This window comes from Culex pipiens, chromosome 3 (assembly GCF_016801865.2).
Source record: "Culex pipiens pallens isolate TS chromosome 3, TS_CPP_V2, whole genome shotgun sequence".
NCBI classification, from domain to species: Eukaryota; Metazoa; Arthropoda; class Insecta; order Diptera; family Culicidae; genus Culex; species Culex pipiens.
Genome location: NC_068939.1, coordinates 70268122 through 70288089, shown reverse-complemented (window position 1 = coordinate 70288089; position 19968 = coordinate 70268122). Strand labels below are relative to the sequence as shown.

At 37.4% G+C, this 19968-nt stretch overlaps 1 protein-coding gene and 1 pseudogene across 6 annotated transcripts in view; both read right to left on the bottom strand.

Moving 5' to 3' along the window:
• LOC120419966 (protein grainyhead) overlaps positions 1 to 19968 on the bottom strand; it is a 441413-nt gene that overhangs the window by 159231 nt on the left and 262214 nt on the right. The window lies entirely within an intron of this gene.
• The window catches only part of LOC128093624 (uncharacterized), a 30960-nt pseudogene continuing 14186 nt past the window's right edge, over positions 3195 to 19968 (bottom strand).

Here is a 19968-nt window from a genome sequence, read left to right as displayed (position 1 = left end):
GGATTGCGGTCCGGCGCGCTGGTAGCGGATCAACGAAGGAGCTTGACATTAATTCCACCTGCATGCATGAGCCGTCAAGTGATTTAAGTCCGCAACGGTGGCCGTCAAGGTCATCTGTCAGAAATGAAAATTATTTACATAGTGGCGAGAACGCGGAGCACAGTTTTGAGTGCGCACTTGTCACAGTTCCGATATCCGGACCGAGGGGCGTTACACTTGTCACAAAGATTGATGTTTTCGGACGTTAATGGAGGGAGTAGGTCATTGCCGAGGTCAAGGCAGACTCTGACTGACTCTTATGGCCTTTTTCAGGATATTAGGAGGTTGAGATTTCAAATCCAAGTCATAGTTGGACTAACTGATTCAAGCTATTACCAAACAGTTTTCTCACGAAACGACCCCGTGGCACTCGCTAAAGACTTCCGGGCGGTCCCCTGCTGACCCGGACGCTCCCCGCAGGGAGCTGCTCCTTTATGGTCCTAATTTCGCGCAACCGTCCTGGGCCAAAAATGAGCCCTGAGAAATTCCATAATTAGCAACGTGCTCAAGCCGGCGGACGGAGAGAATTTGGTAATTAGTCGAGGCGACGCACCCCCTACCGCGGCAACTCCAGGTGCTAATTGCGTACCCCTCGGTACAAACCGTGCGTCCGTCTCGCACGACCTTCTGCTTCGCAGAGTTTCCCTTAAAAGTGTAAACAAATCGCCCGGCAATGATGTCAAACACCGCACCTGTGCGAGATGTTCGGTACCTGCGCCTGACTTAGAATATCCCTCAAAATTCCGGGGCTCCGAAACGAAAACCCGTTTGACCACTTTGGGTTATTCAAATTTGGGACCCGGAGATTTCCCTTTCGAACGCAGGCGCAGCCCATATTGGCACTGCGCGCGCCCAGCTTATTATCTGCTGTGCTCTGTTTTGGGACGAAGGCCGGGTAAACTGGTTCTAGGCGGTCGCGCCGCGGCCGACTGAAGATGCCTCCGGGTCGTCCTGGCATTCTTAATGACTGGTTTCGAACGCGTTGCGAAAAAAAAAATGCGCTCACGAGAATCCGGACTCGAAACCCGTCCCGAGAAGTGTGCCACAATTTGACGGGGTCTCGGGGTGTGGATTCTGGACGCTCTGCACTTGTCCGGAAGAGTCCCGTGCCGGGAAACCGGATTGCGCGTAGACCGGTTCCGGGTGCGGGGTGTTGTTGATGTTTTTTTTTTCGGGGGAATCAGTTGTTTTTGGGCGGGCAGGTTACGCCACAGTTGGCGCAGGTCATGGTGGAGACGCCTGAGCTAAAAAATGGAATGTCTCGATACTCAAATGAAACTGCACTTGAATCTTGATGTCCGATTTTTAAACTGATTGACTTATCAGAAAACTGTTCAAAATATTCATATAACTTTCGACATCTTGGCCTAAAATAGTAAAAAAAAACTTCTCAAATTATATTATGACAGGGTTGCCAGATCTTCAATCTTTACAAGGTTTATAGAATACCTTTTAAAATATTATCAATTAAAAAATTGTGGTTAAAATTCACAGCATCAAGTTTTTTTAGAAGATGTCTAAATTTGTATTTATATGTCTTGACAGAGTTGCCAGATTATCAAATTTTACGTCTCATTGAAAGGTATTTTCAATATCATTTAATAGATTTTCATATTTTTAAATCTCATTTTAACTTGATGCATTTCAAAAAGTTAAAACATACTCAAGTGTATAAAATCTTGGCAGGGTTGCCAGATCATAAAATTTGCATTACTGACCCAACGAACTAAAAAAGGCATACTTTTAATTAAAATTTACTACATCAAGATTTAAAACAAAAATCAAAAATTCTCTCAAGAGACCGGTTAGCAAAATATTAAATGGCAGGGTTGCCAGACCTTCAAACTTTATTTCCTATAGGAAAGGTCTTTTAAATAACAATCCAACGATTAAAATAGAGTAGCCGTTTAGAATATCGCAAAATTAATAGGTGTTATTTTATTTGGATGAAACATCGCTTCGTTAAGTCTAAATAATCAATTTTTCATCATTGGATTATCCGTACAAGTCCCTATACAAACTTAGGGGCTTTCCATAGAAATGTGCTATGCAAATATTCTAAAATCTTTATCTTGAGAAGAAAATGTCTGAGTGATTTGATACCTTCGGCAAAGTTGTAGGTTACGATTGCGACTTTTTGGAAAAAATAGGTCAACTCAAATCAACTTTTATTACAAATAAAACATTGATTTTGACCAACTATGCCAACTTATTTTGCTACAGGGTATGACGGACGTTCTACTTGACGAAACAAGTTAGAATTTAAGAAAAAAAATGCATTTTTTGGAAATTTACATGAAAAATCTGTCTAAAATAAATTTATTGGATATAAAGTTTTAAAATCAAAAAATACTTTTGTGAATTCATGATAAAAAGCACCGTTTTCGAGTTGAAGCCATATTCAGATTTGAATTTTCAGAGAAAAAATGTCTATTAATTTTTTAAATTAATGTCCGTTTTCATCCAGCTTTGAACAATTATATTTATCAAGCTAAACAGGATCTCAAAAACTCTTGGTTTTTGGACATTTTTGATTTGACCGGTTTTTGATAATTAAAATTTTGAACAAATTAGTTTTTTCTAAGTACTTCTTATTTTGACCTTAATTTTCAATCGATGATATTTTGGAAACTTTTGATTCGATTTTAATGTTAGAAAAATTCGTGTAATATTTGCTCAACCTCATGAAAAAAATATTTTGAGATTTTTGCAATCAATAATTACGTTTAAAATGGGCCAAATAACAAATTATATTAAAACATTACTAAATATGAGCTTAAAAAGTTCAACATATCTCAAGATTGATATTTTTTGATAGGGTTGCCAGACCATCAATTTTTTTAGACCATTTTCATTTAAATATACGACATTCAGCCTTTGAAAATTCCTAAAAATCTATCTGAATGTGATATTCTTTAGCAGGGTTGCCAGACTGTCATACTTTAAGTTTCATCGTTGGGGTGTTCCAAAAACTAATCCAACGATTAATAATATAATCATTACTGATTATCATTATTATTTAAATTAAATATATCAAGACTTAAAGAATTCAAAACAGAAATACTTTAGTCTAATATATCTTGACAGAGTTGCCACATATTCAAATTAAAAATCTTTTAAGAAAGTTTATTTTTTACGGAACCACCCAAGTAACCGTGGGACTGTATATAGTAGCTTTAAATCCCCTCTATATCAACATATAAAGTATGCATACAGAGTCTCAAAACTTTAAATTCACTTTATACGCATGGAGGTAAAATTGAGTGGCGACTGGTAGAGTTGATATAGAGTTATACCGCGGTAAAACGTCAAAATACTACGTTACCGACAGTATTTGAAATAGAAAAAAAAGCTTTGCGCGCAACTCTCTCTCTCTCTCTTGGGAGAGTGCTTTTCACGCTGGGATGACGGTTTTTGAAAGCTTGTTTGTGTTTTTTTGCTGTGTTGTGCTTCATTCGAGATTCTAAACTGCGTGTTGATTTGATGTTCAGAGATGTTTCACCTAGATGCCCTGCGCCAACCATCTCGCCCGTCCTGAAATATGATTACACGTATGATTTTTGTCGATTGAGTCTTCCTTCAGTTAGTTGCATGAAAAAAGAATACACTAGCCAGGTTGAAACAAAGTACATATTTATTAATCAATACACTTCAAACCTTTACAAGATATTGATAATCTTCACAATATTCATCGACGAACGGGCTAGGGCACCGAGCACCGATTGCGCACCCGGTCCCGGGGTCTTGGTGCAAGTTCCGCCGGCGGCACGCAGCTTCATGTGCAGCGAGGTGATTCCGAGGGACTTGCACTTTCCGCCTACGTACAAAGCGGCCACATAGCAGCGTAGGGCGAGCCTCGTCACGATCAGCCTTGACCTTCATGCCGCTGGTGCTCCGCCAAATAGTTACTTGCCCAAAAGATCCGTAACGTGGACGAAGGTATCGTTGAAGCTGGCGTAGACGTATGCCACTCCGAACACGATCTCGTCCGAGAAAACCTGGACCTCCTCCAAACGATTTTTCCTGCATCAACAAAAATACCACCAAATACTGCCAAACTTTCTTTGCTCTCACTAATGTTGAGTTAGTGTTTTGAAACATTTGAAGAAATGTCAAAGTGTTATGTAACTTTAAAAGCTTACTTTACATTGATATATAAAGCTTACCATTAATGCTTTGAAACATTATTGAGCTAAATGCTTTGAAACTTTAATTGGCTGTTCTATATGTCATTATACAGTAGATAATAATGTTTCAAGCTACAAATGTTTCAAAACATTGGGAAAGACGATTTAAAGTGTCATAGCATCGTGAAAGTTTATTTAGAGTGGATTTAGAGTTTTGATATAGTGCTTCTGGTTACTTGGGCATATCTGACAAACTATTGATTACTGTTATGGTTGCAGGATTTGCCAGGGTTGCCAGATCTTTCAAAAATTTCCTTGAAGTTGGTTACAGGTAGAAAAGATCTTACTTAACGTAATTAAATCGTTTAGATGTAAGAATTTTTGACATCTATTCTTGAGAAGTTTAAACTGAATCACTCAAGTTTAATAAATTTTGACAGGGTTGCCAGATATTTAAACTGTATGTCATCAGAAATGTTTTCAAACATAATATATCTTACAAGTTACCACTGTGAAAGAAAGTTTTGACTAGTAAAATATTTAAATCAACCAGGGTTGCCAGAAAAAAATCTTCCCTGAAATTCCTTAAAGCTGCAAACCACTGACCTCCAGGAAGATCCCAACAAATGATACAGTAAAGCGTGCCAAGGGGCTCGACGATGGGCCAGTGTGCGCAGTGTGCGCAATTGCAGAAATTATTAATTTTCCGCTATTATTTTGATCTATAGGTACGTGTCAGTTTAGAACTGTGTGCAGCGTGGAATCACTTAAGCACCCTGTAAGTATTAGATAAAAAGTGATGGTAATCAATCATCCGGAGGTTTCCACGGCCGGACGGTGGTGATCATTGGCTCATTATTTCGCGCGTTCCGCGATTCGTGGGTCTTGGAAGCTGCGGGGCAGACAGGTAGCCCAGCTCAGCGCCAAGAGCCAGAAAGACAGGTTGGGAGATATTTTCAAGTGGTGGTGGTAGGGTGAAAAAGAATCAAACGGGAAGAAACTCAAAATCGCTACCAACCTTCCGTTACAGTAGCCTTGCGAACCGCTGGACGACCGGGGGGTTCGCCAACTCCGCACGGACATGATACACCAGGGGTTTGATTTATGTTCGTAGTGATAAGTGGGATGAAAGTATTTATCTCCCTCTTTATTTTTTTTTTCGCTTATTAAATTTGGTTCGCGTGGAGGCTGACCCGGGCTCTCTCTAAGTCAATTTCAATGTAAATAAAAGAAACGGATTCCAAGAGAGAGCGAGAACGAGATATTCGAGGGGTCCACATCATGTTCGCGATGTTATCGCCAGAGCTGTCAAAGGTGGAGAAGGGGGAGGTCGACTGGAAGAATGGGTGCAAAACAAACATAACGTGGGGATAGCGCGGCTGAAGAAATGATTATTTGATTAATATGTTACAAATATTTTTACGATTGAATGATTAGTCAGGTTGGATTAGGTGAGATGAGGGCCTCCAAATCGAAGGTTGTTCACGGGATGCGGTTGACTAGACTACGGGAGGTTCTCATTTCCTGTGAAATTTCGTTTAGCAGTGTGACCTGCATCAGTGAAGCCAAGGGTTATCATAGTGACAGTTTTGAGCAAGAGCGTCTATGTCTACCCAATCAGCTAAAAATTCCATGTTAAAGAGATCTTTATACCAAACACTCACTGCAGTGTTTTGGCAAATACAAGGACCTTTAAACGTTTACCTGCCCCGTAGACGTCCTTAGCCCGCACAAAATCTCGACGACAATCGGAACAGCTGTTTGTGCAATCCGCAGATGGCCCAGATCTCCGCCGAGAGGACATCCTTAAACAACACACCAGCGTACAAAAAAACGCCTTATCCAACGGTCTTCAATCCTTCTCATTATATGCAAATCTGTCCGTTTCGGCCTTGAACGCCTCGCGCGTAATCCCGACCAACTTTCACACGGCCCCTGAGGAAGACCAACGGCCTAAAAGTCTCTTCTTCAAGAGAGACACGGTGAGTCGAGTCCCTAACGCGGAAGAATCGTCACCGCGCGAATCCCGGTGTCCACGAAGGGACAGCGGCCAACGATGAAAAAAAAACCTTAAGAAGGTCCTTCGTCCCTTTTCTTCGTTCCCTTTGCTGCCAGAGGCGAGATGTCCAACGACGTTAAATAATAACCTCGGAACAATGAGATGAATGAGCGTTTTTTTCATTCTCTTTTTTTTATTCACGAAAAGGGCGAGTTGTAATAAAATGATCACGAAGGGATCGCCCCGACGGAATTCGTGTCGGGTAAAAAAGGGTTAGGTCCTGTGTGTCGCTGTGTGCGTGCCTATGCTCACTTTTTCCGAAACCCCTTCTTCCGAGCCGAGCAGTTCAGAAAATGCTCGGAAGGGCCACATTAACGCACAGCAGCAGCAGCAGCACACACAGCTCTGTTATTATCCTTTATGATATTTATTCTTGACGGAGCGCGACGGACAACAAAGTTCTACGCGAGGACCCCTGATGGACAGCCTCGCAGAAGGGAAGACCCCGACTACGCGAATGAGGCGATTTCTTCCTTGAAGACGACCGTGGCAGGGTTGTAGATTTCGTTGACGAGTAGCGATGAATTTTTTTTCGTTCAAATGTTTTGTGAAAATTGCCTTAGGTGTTACAAAAGGACTCACGAAAAATGCAGGATGGAGCAACTCACCTAAAAGCATACAAAAATCATTTACTGAAACTTTTTTTGAAATTGATCTTAACTTCAAAATTATTGAAAACCGGATGTACCGTATACGGGAATCGATTCTCCACACAATTTTACATAAAAGTTTCCATATTGACCACTGTCCTTAGTCCAATCCTTGTTAAGTTACAGCAGTTTTAAAATTAAAAATGCTGAAAAAATATTTTTTGATAGTTTTTGACCATTTCTATATGACAGACTTGATTTTTAAGTCTCGTGAATATTTTTACCGAAAAGCTCGTCTAATTTCCCATTAGTTTGTCTTAGACCACTTTTCAAAATAATTCGTGTTTTTTGATGATTTAAGCTAATTTACTATTCAGGTTACTACCATCCACTGAACAAAACTGAAAATCAGTTATGAGAAATGTGATTAACTTATATCTGTAAGCCCAGACATCCAATTGAAATAGGTCAGAGACAAAATTAACCATTTTTTTCAACATTTTTATTTTTAAAACCAACAGTGTCCAAAAAACCAATTATAGAGAATTTTCTTATCAAATATAATTTTTCACAGATGGACAAGGATGAATACAATTCAAATAAAAAAAGTGTGTTAATCTTAAAATGATTTTAAAATGAAAACGATGCATTTTATCAAAACAATCACAAAGGTATTTATCACTACAGTCAACTCTCTGGTTGTCAATATCCAAGGGACCGTCGAGGAAGAGAATCATCAGTTTACAAAACGATGCAAAATGAAGACTCGATTGAAAATATGTTTTTCTTGGTACCCAGCTATGGGAGAGAATCATGGCAACGTCCAGCAAACAAAAACAAACTAATGTCATACACCCTTCAAAGCTTCGTTTTGCAAAGAAAAATGTATATGCAAGCCATGAGATAGTGACAATATTGACAACCGAAAGAGATTTTTAAATCAAACAGAATCCAAGGGACCGTCGAGGAAGAGACCCTTCAAGCAAGAGAAAATATCGAGGAATAAAGCCAATCGAAGTATGTAGTTTGAAGGGACTGAAGAATTCATCGATAGATGGAGCAATATTGATATCGAGAAGATCGACAGCCAGAGAGTCGACTGTATAGTATTTCAAATTCAATTTAACATCATTTTTTTGAAATCTATTTCGGATGAGTTTTTGATACTTATTTAGCGAAAAACAATACAAAAATTAAACGAAAATACATAAAAAATTCTGCGAATTTTTTTTTTAAAGATAAGTATTATTTCTGAGTTACTTTTTTCCGAATAGTCAACAATTCGATCAGAAAATCCCTTCTCAAGGTGACAGATTTTGGAATAAAAATTTACAGTATAAATGCGAATGAGAAATTCAACTCATAAATATTGGTTATATTAGTTGTTGGTCATGATAGATTTCATACAAAACAAAATAAAAAAAAGCAATAGGGCCTTTCCAATTTTTGATTAAAGTCCCCCCTCTCTTCAAAATTTTCCTTAAAAAATAGAGGGCAACATTTTGTTTTAGCAAAAATTGAAAATTTAATTGAAAAAAAAACAGTTAATATTTATGATGAAATATAGACTTTAAAATCTATTTACAAATATTGAATTTTAAGACCACAGGCTAATAAAAGGCGAAAAAGTCTGACAAAAAAAAAAATGAAAATGAGGCTGGAAAATTTAAAATTTATTTTTTTATTACGTATTTCATAGACACAAACAATCAAATAAGTTGAATAAACACTTTAAATTGTAAATCTTCCGTGCGATGTTTTTTTATTTAGAAACGAATATTTAATACAAAAAGCTTAATTATTTTTATTCTCTTTTCTTTTTTTCTCTCACGTTCTATTCAAAATTGTTGACATAAATGGATGACAAACTTCATACTTCGAGGACTTCGAGGATTTTTTGGCAACACGACATTTCGACACATTTCTTCTGGTTTAAAATCACTGATGAATGAGACTTACTTCATTATTATTCTAAATTGGTAATCAAAAATTTCACACAATAATAAAAAAATTAAAATTAGCGTTGATTTTTGGCAATTAGAAATGTTTGAAAAATTCATATTGCTAAATACGGGATGACACTGTATCGAGCACATTTTTTACTGAAACATTAGCGTTGTGACACTGTTATAAATCGTCAGTTGTGTGCTATCTTGTGACAACGACCATTTAGTACTTTTCGAGAAAATCGATTTTTACAGTTTGTTGGTAAATAATTTCAAAACTATGAATGATAGAGCCAAACTTTTTGAAGCAATCGGTTCGTATACTATCGCTTAACAAACGCTCCAAGTTTTAACTAATTTGGTTACACCAGTAAATAATGTAAACAAAAATCTGAAAAGCACGTGTCACAAGTGTGTTTCAAAAGAAAATTGTACTACGTGTCACAAGTGTGCACAAAATTCCTATACAAACTAAAATAAGCTGAAATCAATGGTTTAACCGACTTAATCAGTATATTTTTATAAACAAAAGGTTGCATTGCCTTTAGAAAGTATGTGTTTACAAAAATTTGTGAAAAACAAGAAAATTTTTCTACATTTTCCAACAACAACATGTATGACGTGTCACAAGTGTGCATAATCATTTTGATGATAAATTGATCTATGTCACAAGTGTGTATTGCGATATCCGGGAAACGGAAGCGAGTTTCCAAAATCGGGTTAAAGCATCTTGTAGTGTTTGTTAAGTAAAGCTAAACGTCATCATTAACTCATTTTCGACCAAAATGGTCTATGTCACAAGATAGCACACAGCTGACGAAATGTGTAGAACAAACACAATATCTTGCTAGATCTAAATTTGTTAGAAACATTAAAAAATGATAGATGAATGAAAAAATAAAAAAATCGCTCTACAGCATTGCCTTGGCATTCCCGATTGCAAAAATCCTTCTCGAAACTAGGTGTCCGGAAGGCTTGATTGTTGAGGCAATTGCTAACCTTTTTTTACACCTAAGCTTCCATCCACCCCGGGATTCGAACTGACGACCTTTGGATTGTGAGTCCAACTGCCTACCAGCGACTCCACCGAGACAGGTCCCAGGGAGACGAATCCTACTCCTGTACTGAGCTAACGATCTAACTTCTAGATTAGACCGGGGCCAAAATTTACTTCCCCTTCCGACGGAAGGTGTGATTAGACAAATCTCGTCTCGAATGAAGTAAAACAAATAAATCCACAAATAGTTCAGCAATGGTAAGTATGATTTGCATCGAATTGATAGCAATGATACTTCACAGTAAAAAATTGTGTAGATTTGGAAGGTGTAATTTTTAAAGGTTAAATATCCCCTCTTTTATGATGTAATTTTACTTCAATTTAGACTGAAAAAGAGACATTACAATAGAAGAGTGGGAAAATTACACATTTTCAAAGGTAAAAAATACGCATTTTTGATATAAAAGATGTACCCTTTCCCAGATATATTATAACCATGATTTTTTTACTGTGTACAATCTCTACAAATGAAATCTTAAATATAAATATCGTGTTATATTTTGATTTTTTTTTTCAATTTTTTGTTTAAATCGATAAAAATTTCTCGGTTTTCAAAGTATGCAAGTGATTTTTACAACTATTTTTTTTCCAGAAATTTTGATGACAATTTTGAATATTTTGCGGCACTAAACCACAAAAACACCGCCCCACAACATCAACCCTGGCGCGTTCCACGAGGAGGTCGCCTCTGCGACGGTGTGAAGATCCGTTCAGGAAGAGTGTAGAAAGAAAGCCCGCGCGCGATGCTGGCAGTCTCTCAGCAGGACTCCTTCGGCCCGTAACAAAACTGCCAGCATCTTCGGTGTGTGAACCCTGGGCGCACAAGGAGAACCAAAAAAAAAAAAACAGATTTATAATTAGAGTTTCACTCCCGGCCGACGGAACATTGTGTACGGAAGTGCGCCCGCGCGCAGGTCCTCGGCTAATTGAAGGTTCCAGACGTTGGTGGGCAGCGCAGCTGCGGCGGCGGTCAAATGTGCCGTGTTTTGGGAAACTGCTCATTTCTGCCGGGAACGGCCTCCGTGGAACGGGTGGTGGCCATGGTCGGACCGGAGAAGTGCCGTATTAGGCTAGCTGGATTGCTGGGCGGTGATCGGTAATTGACGGTGTTGGTTCTGGAGGTTCTGATGTTTTGGGTTTGGGTAGGGATCGTTCAAAAATTTGCCAGGTTCAGTGTTTCTGGGTGATGATGATGGGGCATTGATCTTGGATGCTATAACGGTCTAAATGATATGGTTTTCGGCTTGCATGAGGTTTTTTGACCTTTTGATAACATTTTGGGAAGGCAAAGAAAGTTACTATCAATATCGAGCTTAATTTGCGAGATAAAATAAGAATAATGTTGAGGACTATTTAAACAGTCAACAGTAATTTAAATATTATTAATAATAATGGCAAGTATTGAATAAGTCAGTATTAAACTATGAGAAAAAAGTTCAAAGGAAAACAAGTCCCGACGGCAGATTTAAATGGTATTTTAGGGGTCATATATAAAGTATGTCACGCTAAAAAACAGGAATTTAAAATAAAGTTAACTCATTGATGCACTTTAGTCAGTTTAAATTGTTCACTGGTTATAAAATGAATTTTTAAACTTTTTTTTCTAAATATTTCATTTTCAAAGGAAAAAGTTTAAAAGTTCAAACTCAAAAATCGACTTAAAAATTATCTTTCAAGTCAAAACCTATTAGTCAGCTTCAGCATCCTTTTCGTTGTATCCTTCTCTTAATTTTCATTTCACATAAAAGTGTTAATTTTCCTCATCCTCTACCCAGCTCAAACGCGTTACGTGATTACTCCTCGACGCAGCGAACAATAATCTCAGAAAATAAGAAAAAACGAAACTTAAAAAACCACCCTTTCGCTTCTACCCCGAAAGGATTCCCATTCATTTTTGTTGTGTAATTAAGCGCCTAAAACACATTCCCATTTTTCTTCTTTTTTTACATTTTCGTCTTTTGTTTTAACCCTGCACGCACCAATTTTAGACCTCTCGAAAAAATCCTCTGAAAATAAAGATAATGAAACACGCTCACACACACGCACTTACACTGATGAAGCACATTATCCTCTCTCTCTATTTGTTGGCGCCCTCGCTCTCTCGCGCTTAAGTAAGCCTTCACCACGTAAGGCTCTTGAGCGGAGAAATGGCTCCTTAATATTTACCGATTATCTTCACTCAGCCAATCCGGGTAGGCCAAAGTGTAGGTACTTCCGGTATCCAGCTTGGCGGCTTTTACGGACACCTGTGCATATGTGCGAAAAAGAGACACTCTCGAATGAGTCACGCACAGGCGCGCGCACACACTTGCACAGTTAAATCAACTTTGTTGTTGTTGTTGTCGGAAGTCGGTGAAGCGTGGGGGTAGTCGCGATCGCGCAGGTTGATCTAGTAGGCCGAAGGACCGTTCACTTTTCACTCACACATGAACAAACACACGCTCTTCAGGGTGGTTGCACTCATTTGTCACTGTCACTGTCACTGGATTATCTTCGTTCACTTTTGGACCGTTTTTTTCGGATAATACAAACACAATCTGCTATCACTGCTGTGATTACGTCGTCGGGATCCGACTTCCGGCTCAGCGATGCGGTGTTGCGCAACGCCACAAATTCCGCGCACACCTGTTGAAGTCACTCGGCTTGACCTCGGCCGAAGATCATCAATCGCTAGCGAATCCCACTCACACGCGTGGAAGGTCACCCAAAGTTGACCCGAATCGACACTCTCGATCCAAAGATCAGCGACCCGCACAAAGGACACCACGCACGATCGCCGCGACGAAACAATAACACAGATGCACCCCAACAAAACGCGCGAAATCGCACGAAGTTTCGACGAACGCGCGGGCACGAACTCGAAAAAAAAAACACAGACACAAAATATTTTACGGATCGGTCAAAACTCGCTCGTACTGCCTCTGGTGAGTAGCCGATATAAACTGAAAACCACTTCTGCATAATCACGGCATGGCCGAAACAGGTGAGGAACTCACCCAGAGCAGAGCAGAGCAGAGCACCTCTCACACGGCACTCACCGATCAAGCCAGATCGAGACAGGTGCGCGTCGGCGCTCGCTCTCAGAAGGCGATGACGACGACGAACGATCGTCGACGCACGAAGTGGGGTCGTTTTCGCCGCGAGAGAGTGGGAGAGCGTCGCAGTTTCGCGAATCTCACGCGCTCTCGTTCGCGAGAGGATGCTGGGACTGATAACAGCGACACACGTTGGAACGAGTTTTGAGCGGGCAGCCATATGGGTTGTTGTTGTTTGTATGTGTAGCTGGGCTTCTCTTTCTGAATTGAAGCTGTCTCTTTTGCTTGTTTAGTTGACCGGTTTGTTGTTTTGAATTGGAACTCGTTATTATTTACATTTGTATCAGAATAAAATGGGAAGAATTAACCATTGTCATTGTTTAATATTCTTATTGAAATTTATTTATGATATTGCACATTGTTTCTGTTTTTAAGATAACAAAGATTTAAAAAATACAGTCCAGACTCGATTATTCGAAGTTTCGATTATCCGAAGTTTGATTATCCGATGATTTGTATGGGACTTCGGATAATCGCCCGCCGTAGGATTCAAACCAACCGATTGATCCACACGGGTGGGACAAATTTTGCCAAGGCCTTAGGATAATCGAGTCTGGACTGTTCATCAAAATCAATGTTATAAGAATTACAAATATTTTGGGAACAAAAACATACAAGAAAGGTGAACAAACTAAAAAAAATGAACGCGTTCAAATGTGCTATGTACTGGTATTTATATATCGTATACTTACGGTAACCTGAAGGTGCGAATTTAAAATCAAATCCTGGGAGTTGTATTGCTTACCTGAAAATAAAACAGAAGTTTGTTTAGCCTAAATTATCTTTCATTTAACTAAAAAAATGCATCACAGAAATATCAGTTCAATTTAAAGGTTTTAAAAGCTTAGATGCAACTGTTTCAAAATCAAAAATACAAAAAAAAAAAAATGAAAAGTCACTGAAGGTTTTTATTTAAGAAGAGCCTAACAATAAATATCTTCAAAATTGCAAGAAATTTCTTCAAAGTTTTTACAAATGGATTTTAGTGCAAAATAAATGAGAAAATAATTAAGTTTTCGCTAATCGACCGTTTAATGTGATTTGATTTGGATGAAAATTTGTTCAACCTACTATCAAATCAGTCATTTTGCACTAGAGCAGTTCTCTAAGATTTCGGTCATTCGTTTTGCCTTTCTCACTGAGGTAAGGCTATAATCCTGCTCTAAAAATGAACTTCGTATAAAAACGTCGTAGACCCACCTTCATGTATACATATCGACTCAGAATCGAAAACTGAACAAATGTCTGTGTGTATGTGTGTGTGTATGTGTGTGTGTATGTGTGTGTATGTGCGTGTGTATGTATGTATGTGACCAACAAACTAGCTCATGTTTCTCGGCACTGGCTGAACCGATTTGACCCGAACTTGTTGCATTCGACTTGGCTTTGGGTCTCATAGATCGAGTTTTATACAGATTGAAGTTTCGATAAGTAGTTCAATAGTTATGTATAAAAATGTGTTTTCACATATATTTGGATCTCACTTAACTGTATGTAAACTATGTCCGGTTCCATCATCCGACCCATCGTTGGTTATGTTATCAAAAGACCTTTTTAACGAGTCCAAAACATTGAAGATCTGGCAACCCTGTCTCGAGATATGGCCACTTAAGTGATATTGATGTACTTTTTTGAAGCCGGATCTCACTTAAATGTATGTAAACTATGTCCGGGTCCATCATCCAACCCAACGTTGGATAGATTATCAAAAGACCTTTCCAACGAGTCTAAAACATTGAAGATCTGGCAACCCTGTCTCGAGATATGGCCCCTTAAGTGATATTGATGTACTTTTTTTAAGCCGGATCTCACTTCAATGTATGTAAACTATTTCCGGCTCCACTATCCGACCTATTGTTGGTTAGGTTATCAAAAGACCTTTCCAACGAGTCCAAAACATTGAAGATCTGGCAGCCCTGTCTCGAGATATGGCCACTTAAGTGATATTGATGTACTTTTTTGAAGCCGGATCTCACTTAAATGTATGTAAACTATGTCCGGATCCACCATCCAACCCAACGTTGGTTAGATTATCAAAAGACCTTTCCAACGAGTCTAAAACATTGAAGATCTGGCAACCCTGTCTCGAGATATGGCCCCTTAAGTGATATTGATGTACTTTTTTTAAGCCGGATCTCACTTCAATGTATGTAAACTATTTCCGGCTCCACTATCCGACCTATTGTTGGTTAGGTTATCAAAAGACCTTTCCAACGAGTCCAAAACATTGAAGATCTGGCAAACCCTGTCTCGAGACATGGCCACTTAAGTGATATCGATGTACTTTTTGGAAGCCGGATATAAAAAATAGATGAAACTTGTGTACAGCCATTGTTGTGAGGAAGGCTCCAACCACATAGGTGGATTAAGTTAGTTTTTTTTGTATTTTTTAATCCGACTGAAACTTTTTTGGTGCCTTCGGTATGCCCAAAGAAGCCATTTTGCATCATTAGTTTGTCCATATAATTTTCCATGCAAATTTGGCAGCTGTCCATACAAAAATGATGCATGAAAATTCAAAAATCGGTATCTTTTGGAGGAATTTTTTTGATGGATTTGGTGTCTTCGGCAAAGTTGTAGGTATGGATATGGAATTTTTTGGTGATTTTTTGTTTAACTTAAGTCTGATTTGAAAAAAAAACACTGTTTTTATTTTTTTCATTTTTTGATATGTGTTAGAGGACATCAAATGCCAACTTTTCAGAAATTTCCAGGTTGTGCAAAAAATCTTTTACCGAGTAATGAATTTTTGAATCAATACTGATTTATTCAAAAAATCGAAATATTGGTCGTAAAAATTTTTCAACTTCATTTTTCGATGCAAAATCAAATTTGCAATCAAAAAGTGCACCGTTTACAAGTTAAAGACATTTTTAGGTAACATTTTTGAAAATAGTCCAAGTTTTTTTTAAATAAGTGCAGATGTTTGCCCACTTTGAAATTTTTTTTTTTGAAATGCTGAAAAAAATCTCTATATTTTGCTTTTTTTGAACTTTGTTGATACGACCCTTAGTTGCTGAGATATTGCCATGCAAAGGTTTAAAAACAAGAAAATTGATGTTTTCTAAGTCTCACTCAAACAACCCACCGTTTTCTAATGTCGATATCTCAGCAACTAATGGTCCGATTTACAATGTTAAAATATGAAAAATTCGTGAAATTTTCCGATCTTCCGATATCTTTTCGAAAAAAATATTTTCAAATTTTTTAAATCAAGACTGTTTTATAAGGGCGTAATATTGAATATTTGGCTCATTTGAAATGTTAGTCTGGATTCAAAAACTTGAAATTTTTTTTTTCGAAAAGAGTTTTTTGTATGGACAACTGCCAAATTTGTATTTAAAATTATATGGACAAACTACCGAAAGCACCAAAAAAGTTTCAGTCGGATTCAAAAATACAAAAATTAAAATTAAAAAAAAAAGACTGATTGCGTAGAGATTTGCTCACTATTGATTTGTAACAAAAAAAAATGTTATGAAAATATTTAAAAATCTGAGTATTGAGTAAAGGTTTTCTTTTGCAGATGGATACACGGAAAAAACTGTTTTTAATTTAAATTTGTTTTAAATTGAATGTATGATATAAGGTCGAAAGATATTATTTCGAATGATGAATTACAGACAAAAGGTCAAATGAACAAAAAGTCGATCCTGAACAAAAGGTCGAAAGAACAAAAGGTCGACACATGAATAAATAATTTTGAAAAAATTAAATTTTTAAAGTGCATCTAAATTCAGACAGTTTTGCTCTTGTTTAAAATAACAAAAATCATAAACTCACAAAAAAAAATACTGACACAAGAATAAATCATATTGAATGAATAGCAAAATATGTTTCGGAAACAGTTGAATGTTTTATTGATTGAATATGAATCAATTCGAAACAAACTTATTTCAAAATACTTTGTCATTAAGGCTGGAACAAGTATTTTTAAAAGTCGGTTTTCAAAATCGGCCTGAAAAATCAGAAGGCAAAAACATTTTTTGCCTTCCTCGTTGAGGTAAGGCTATAAACCTGCTCTAAAAATGAACTTTTCACAGAAAGCTTGTAGACCCACCTTCATGTATACCTATCGTCTCAGAATCGAAAACTGAAAAAAATTCTGTGTGTGTATGTGTGTGTATGTGACCAATATTCTCACTGAGTTTTCTCATTACTGGCTGAACCGATTTTGGTCAAACCAGTTGCATTTGTTTTATTTTAAGGTCCCATACGTACCTATTGATTTTTATAATGTTTCGATATGTAGTTCAAGAGTTATGTATAAAAATGTGTTTTTGTATTTATCCGGATGTTAGATAAGTAACCGGTAATCGATTCAAATATCGTCATGTTATACATAGTCGGTCAACGAGTCCAAAACATTGAAATTCTGGCAACCCTGTCTCGAGTTATGACCACTTAAGTGATATTTATGTACTTTTTTGAGGCCGGATCGCACTTAAATGTATCAAAACTATGTCCAGATCCATCACCCAATGTTTGTTTGACAATTGAAAGACCTTTCCAACGAGCCTATAACATCAAAGATCTGGCAACCCTGTCTCGAGTTATGACCATTTAAGTGATATTTGTGTACTTTTTTTTGGCGGTTTTTAAGAAAAACTGGAAATTTGTGTCCAAACTCATCAAATCACCAATAGTTGTTAAAGAGTGAGGAAGGCACCAACTACATAGGTGGATTCAGTTAGTTTTCAAATGAGGTTTTGCGAAAAAATAGTATTTTTATTGTTAACATTTTTGCAATTAGTTAAAAACGATTTTTTATTTTCCACGGTTAAGCAGGAAATACATTAGTCTAAGATGATAGCTATAAAATAGAAAAACTGGTATCAAGGCTTTAAACAGCTTTTAGATGAATTAAAAAGTTTTATTATTTAGCAACGGCAGAAATGAAAATGTGGAAGATAAATACAGTAGGATATCGATATTTTTAAAGAAGGGTAGGGTAGTCATCAATGAGACACTTTTGGTTTTTAAACTTCAACGATTTTTGTATTTTTTGATTACCATGTTTTAAAGAGCTTTTTGTTGCATTTTCTTTCTTTCAATTTGTTCTAACATTGATCAAAATATGAGATCGATCTGACGTCTACAGCCAGAGTTATTCAGCTGTCTCATTGTAGACGTACTAGGCAGGAACAATGAGACAGGTGGGGAACAATGAGACACTCTACGAAAATAAAATAAAAATCAAGTAAAACGTCATGTTTTTGCATTGTTCCATTGCAGGTGACTTGCTTTGAACATTTTCAAGCAATGTTGTTAAAATGAAACTTTAGTTAACAAAAGTTATACTAAAAAGTATTTAAAATTTGTTCATATATTTTTCCAAATGACTTTATATTTTTGGTTAAATGAAGTTCAAACTTAATAAAAAATGCCAAAAAATCACTTCCAAATCATATTTGGAAAATTTCCATAGATTTTGAAAAGTTTAATGAAGAAAAATCAAAGTGTCTCATTGTTACCCATGGGCCGAAAAGAGTGGGGAACAATGAGACAGCCTTGGATTCTGGGTATATTCTAAATTTTGGTCAATTCTAATTAAAGGACATTGTAGTCCAACTCATGCCCTGTGAAATGACGAAAGAAATTTGGAGAAATATTAGTTTTTGAGTTAATGACAGCCTATGAGCGAAAATGTAATTTTTGGTCATAATTTACTTTTAAACTCCAGAATCAAACATGTATGAATAACTTTGCAAGGGAGCTTCCATAACCAAAGCCACTATTATGGCAGACGTATATCTAGTAGACACACCTTTCCCCCAAATATGAGCCTGATTGGTTGAAACTACGACTTGTGAGAGCCATTGTATCATTGTTCCCCGTGTCTCATTGATGACTACTCTACCCTAATTATTTCGATTGTGCAAATTTTCTTTTCTATAATTTATAATTGTTTTCATAAAGCCCAACCCTATCCAATTACACCCAATTCCGTGTGTGAAATGTGGTGAAATTTAAACAATTTTCACTTTTCCCTACCCTCCCGCCACCTGCTGGCGCTCCGTCGTGGTGACTTTTCACAAGAAGCAAGCATTAAAAAAAATCCTGTTCGCAATAAGCACTTGGCGTTTTATCATTTACACTATCGCGAGGCGCTTTAATTGAAAAGTTTGTGTGTGTATTTAACTTTTTTTTCTTCCAACCTGCTTTCTGCGGAGCAAAAACCAGCTTTTTCACTTGAACCTCTCGGAAACGGCAAATGATACAAATGTTCATTGAAGAAAGCTGATTGCCTCCCGGTGGGCATTCGGTAGCGCCTAATTAGCGATAAATAAGCTTACATTGTTTCGGGGGAGCAGCTTTCCAGCGAGGACAGAAGTGCAGTTTCAAGCGGTTAATTAAAGATTTTAATAGTATTACTAAGCATATTTTGTAATGCATAGTAATCAATTTTCTTATATTACCAAATCATAATTTTGACATGTTTAAATAAGGTTAACCAAAGTTTATTAATGAAACCGCTAATTATGCCCATTTTAAGATTCCCGATCTTAATTGTTGCAGTTCAGTGACTCCAAACACCACCCCGCGGGCCAGACCTCAGAATGTCGCGTCGCCACCATAAATTAACCGGCGATCGAGCATCGATCTGGCGATTCCATCCACATCAAACACGTAATAAAATGTTATGCCTTCCGAGTGCATAACTCACGCAATCGATTGAGTACGCACTGCAGAGCCTGCAGCTCTATGAAACCGTCCAATTTCGCAACTTTAACCAATTGTTCTCTTTGGAAACTGGCAGTTTTAATGGTTTAGTTTGAGAAACTTTAAAGAAATTGTTGAATGAAGATGATGCTTTGTACATTTTTACTCAACAAATTTAGTATGATGTGCATAATTTGTCTAACTTTTCTTTCAAAAATTTTTTTTAAAGATTTTCCAGAGATTTTCACAGCAAGTATTTTGTCGCGTACAAAGTAAGTCCAACTTGCGACCAATTACTAACCGATATATTTATGTGCGTATCGTAGATATTACCACTATCGCGCGCGATTGATCAAGATTTGTCCTGGCCAGGCCTGGCCCGGGCATGTCAC